The sequence below is a fragment of the Rhea americana genome, unplaced genomic scaffold (assembly GCF_003343005.1).
Source record: "Rhea americana isolate MKP2758 unplaced genomic scaffold, rheAme1 scaffold_290, whole genome shotgun sequence".
NCBI lineage: Eukaryota > Metazoa > Chordata > Aves > Rheiformes > Rheidae > Rhea > Rhea americana.
In genome coordinates this window covers 122926-127918 of record NW_028186413.1, presented here as the reverse complement: position 1 = coordinate 127918, position 4993 = coordinate 122926, and positions in this window count along the sequence as shown.

The following is a 4993-nucleotide window of genomic DNA, read 5'->3' as shown; positions in this document are numbered from 1 at the left end:
GGACTTTTAAAAGAGCTGTTATTGTTCTGAATCCAAGTGAAAGACTGTTATGGTAGTGGTTAGACAAAAGCCTTTGGTCTCACCTCCTTTCCCATTCCAAGGTAATATTACTGCACATAAGCACTGTTCTGATACTTTATCTTTAATTTAGAATTCCCTAGAATTTGTCAGCTTAAGTCAGGGACTTAACACTATTTTTATGCGTTTTCTTTCTTTCTTTCTTTTTTCTTTTTTTTCTTTTTCTTTTTTTTTCTTAATGACAGACAATCCATTCTGCTGTGGAGTAGTAAACAGGCTCACTGCAAGATGCCAATTGGGAATCACAATGGGAAATAACTGATCTCCTGTGTGATATTAGCTAAAATGGTATGTCCTACAGCCAACCTTGAGACTTGGTAAAACATTGTTTTGTTGCAGATTAACTTACATTTAATACAAACCACAGCAAACCCAGTATATCATCACATAATCCAGAAGGGTTTTTAAAACAATTTTATTTATTGGGAGTGGATTAAAGCTAGCAATCATATACGTCTGTTGAGAGGTACCTGTGTATTTACAGTGCATGCATGTATGTGATGTCAATCATTTTCAATCTGACTTCGTCTATTTAATTGCAACTGATACTGGTATGGAACTAAGATACAATTGATTAATTCTGAGATACAAATGAAAATATAAAGGCCTAAATTTGCCTTTTTGGTCAGGTGGCTATAAACTGCTGTAATTTACACCAGCACAAAAGAATTATAAATTGGTAAAGTTCAGTTGAGTTTCTGACTATTTTGACTTAGAAAGACAGTCCAAACAGCTAGGATAGGCTGGTGAAGCTGGCAAGAAAAGTTAGTGAAACATTTTCTTTACATAGTAGTGAAGGCCACAAGAATGAAAAGGCCATCCCTTTTAATTCATCAAATGCTTCCTTCCCCTCCAAAAAAATGAAAAATTTCAGATCTATATTTAACTGGGATCCTACTTCTGTTTGAAGGTGAAAGGGTATAAAAAAGAGAACTTACTTTAAACTTGACAGCTAACAAAACTAAGGACTATGCATCATSCCTGAGCTATTTTTAGCTTATTCAGGTCATGGAGAAAAAAATAAAATAAATGCAATGAAGGGAAAATGATATAAAAAGAAATCATGACTCCGAATGACTGACAAGTACCTGTCTTCTTAATTTAAACAGATTAGCTGGGATCACTTGATACACTGTTAGATTGTTCTTTTGTAAGCAGAGAAGAGAAAGACTTGTTATTCTCAGGTGTTTCTTCTCAAAGTAATCCTGAATGTTGCTGCACAAAGCATGATTGCATTCAGCAAAAGGATATTGCAAGAAAAATCAAGGAACTCCAACTGGGGAAAATAAGTACTTGTGGCATTAGCCATACAAGTTTCTTTCACCGTCCTATTTCATACAATCAGGAAACTGTAATTGGAAACATATCAGCATACACYAGTCAGGGTTATTCTGTTTTCTCTTGCCACACACTGGCTGAGGATTTTTATYCTGTACCATTCAAGTTGCTCTGCCACCTGTCAGTGTTACCTTGGTAAGTACCTTGTAAGTAAGCCTTTCCCTGTTAAAATGCATACTGGATCATGCATATGAAAAGCATTCCTACTTCTTGTAAATGATCAGAGCACACATTATGTCCTGGGGTTATAAAAAAGCCCCTATGAATATGTCCAACCGTTCTCCAGTTCAGGTGATACTTAAAGTTGCACAGTATGGGCTTCAGGTATTCCCACTACTAAATGGTTTTCTTTGACTGGAAAACTTTTATCAGAGGAASCTATTATCTGTCTCACCTCCTGGACAACATCGTAAAGCTGAAGAAGATTCCTCTCTACTATTTCTGCAAAGTAATTGCTAGATTTTTGTTAGTCATACTTCGTATTGTGTATATAGATATATATATATGTGAAAGTTCATAGAATCATAGAATCAGTAAGGTTGGAAGGGACCCCTGGAGATCATCTCTGGAGGTCATCTTGTCCAACCTCTCTGATCAAGCAGGGTCACCTASAGCATGGTAGACAGGGTTGCATCCAGGCGGGCCTGGAAGATCTCCAGAGAAGGAGACTCCACAACCTCTCTGGGCAACCTGGTCCAGTGCTCCGTCACTCTCACAGGGAAGAAATTCCCCCTCACGCTCAGGCAGAACTTCCTGTGCTTCAGTTTCTGCCCAYTGCCTCTTGTCCTGYCACACGGGACAACTGAAAAGAGTTTGTCCCCGTCCCCTTGACACCCTCCCTTCAGGTACTTGTACACATTGGTAAGATCCCCCGTCAGTCTTCTCTTCCCCAGGCTGAAGAGGCCCAGCTCTCGCAGCTGTTCCTCACAAGGCAGATGCTCCAGCCCTCTGATCATCTTCATAGCCCTACACCAGACTCTCTCCAGTAGCTCCATGTCTCTTTTGTTGTGGGGAGCCCAGAACTGGACACAGTAATCGAGATGAGGCCTCCCCAGGGCTGAGTAGAGGGGCAGGATCACCTCCCTCSACCTGCTGGCAACACTCTTCCTAATGCACCCTAGGATACCATTGGCCTTCCTGGCCGCAAAGGCACATTGCTGGCTCATGGTCAGCTTGTCATCCATGAGCACTCCTAGGTCCTTCTCTGCAGAGCTGCTCTCCAGCAGGTCGGCCCCCAGCTTGTACTGGTGCCTACRGTTATTTTTCCTCAGGTGCAGGACTCCGCACTTGCCCTTGTTRAACCTCATGAGGTTCCTCTCCTCCCAGCTCTCCAGCCTGTCCAGGTCTCTCTGAATGGCAGCACAGCCCTCAGGTGTGTCAGCCACTCCTCCCAACTTGGTAGCATCAGCAAACTTGCTGAGGAAGCACTCTGTCTCCTCATCTAGGTCATTGATAGAGAAGTTGAACAGGATGGGACCAAGGACTGAGCCCTRGGGGATGCCACCAGCCACAGGCCTCCAACTAGACTTCATGCCACTGATGACTACCCTCTGAGCTCTGCCTTTTCAGACAGTTCTCAATCCACCTCACTGTCCACTCATCCAACCCACACTTCCTGAGCTTCATTAGGAGGATGTTMTGGGAGACAGTGTCAGAAGCCTTGCAGAAGTCAAGGCACACAACGTCCACTGCTCTCCCCTCATCTACCCAGCCAGTCATTCCATCAGAGAAGGCTATCAGGTTGGTTAAGCAGGATTTCCCCTTGGTGAATCCATGCTGGCTATTCCTGATCACCTTCTTCTCCTCCATATGTCTGGAGCTGTTCCATCACCTTTCCAGGGATGGAGGTGAAGCTGACTGGCCTATAGTTGCCTGGGTCCTCCTTCTTGCCCTTCTTGAAGGCTAGAGTGACACTGGCTTTCTTCCAGACCTCAGGCACCTCTCCAGTTCTCCAGGACGTTTCAAAGATGATGGAGAGCAGCTTGGCAACAACATCCACCAGCTCCCTCAGTACCCGTGGGTGCATCCCATCTGGGCCCATGGATTTGTGGATGTCTACCTGCCCAGAAAGTCTCTAATCCTATCCTCCTCAACCAAAGGAAAGTCTTCTCTTTTTCAGACTTTCTCCCTCACATCCAGGCTGCAGGATTCCTGGGGGCTGCCCTTAGCAGTGAAGACAAGCAAAGAAGGCATTCAGTAATTCTGCCTTCTCTGTATCCCTTGTCACCAGGGCCCCTGCCCCATTCAGTAGTGGGCCCACATTTTCCCTAGTCCTCCTCTTGCTGCTGATGTATTTGAAGAAGCCCTTCCTATTGTCCTTAACGTCTCTTGCCAGACTCAATTGCAACCGGGCCTTAGCCTTCCTCGCCACATCTCTACATACTCTGACTGCATTCTTATAATTCTTCGAAGTAGCCTGTCCCCTCTGCCATATTTTGTGTATTTTCTTCTTCTGTCTGAATTTCGCCAGGAGCTCCTTGCTCACCCATGCAGGTCTCCTGCCCCTTTTCCTGCACTTCTTACTCAGAGGGATGCACCGCTCTTGAGCTTGGAGGAAGTGATGTTTGAATACTAGCCAGCTCTCCTGGACACCACTCCTTCTAGGGCCTTAACCCGTTAGACTCCACCAATTAGGTCTCTGAAGAGCCCAAAGTCYGCTCTCCTGAMGTCCAGGGYTRCARTCCTGCTTGCTGCCTTACTTCTTTCCTGCAGGTTCCTGAACTCCACCATCTCGTGGTCACTGCAGCCAAGGCTGCCCCCAACCTTCACATCACTAACCAGTCCCTCTCTGTTGGTAAGGACAAGGTCCAGCAGGACACCCTTCCTCGTAGGCTCCGCCACCATCTGTGACAAGAAGTTACCATYAGCGCACTGCAGGAGCCTCCTGGACTGCTTGTGCCTTGCTGTGTTGTCCYTCCAGYAGATGTCAGGGTGGTTGAAGTCCCCCAKGAGAACCAGGGCCTGTGRTCGTGAGGCTACTTCCAGCTGTCTAYAGAAGGCCTCATCAACATTCTCTTCCTGTTTGGGTGGCCTGTGGTAGACACCCACAAYACTGTCCCTCATGCTAGYCTGCTCTTTGATCTTTACCCRTAAGCTCTCAACTGCCTCCTCTTCCTCCCCGCCTAGGCAGAGCTCAATGCATTCSWGTTGCTCTCTCACATGAAGAGCAACTCCACCACCTAGCCTTTCTGGCCTGTCTTTCCTAAAAAGCACGTAGACATCCATGACAGCATTCCAGTCACTTGAGCTGTCTCACCATGTCTCTGTGATTGCAATGAGATCATGGCCCTGCGATCACACACAGATCTCCAGCTCCTCCTGTTTGTTCCCCACGCTGCGTGCATTGGTGTACAGGCATTTCAAAGAGGTGGTCATGCCTGAAGGTTTCCCAGGAAGGGTGTACGCCCATAGCCATGTCCCAAATGCACATCCTCAGCTGCATGCACCCGTTGGAGGCCCCCCAGCCCAACTTGTGTTTTGTTGTCTACTCTGTCTGCATGACACACACACCCCCAMCTAGTTTAAAGCCCTTTTTACAAGGCTGGTCAACCTGTTTGCAAAGGCAAATGTGCCTCAC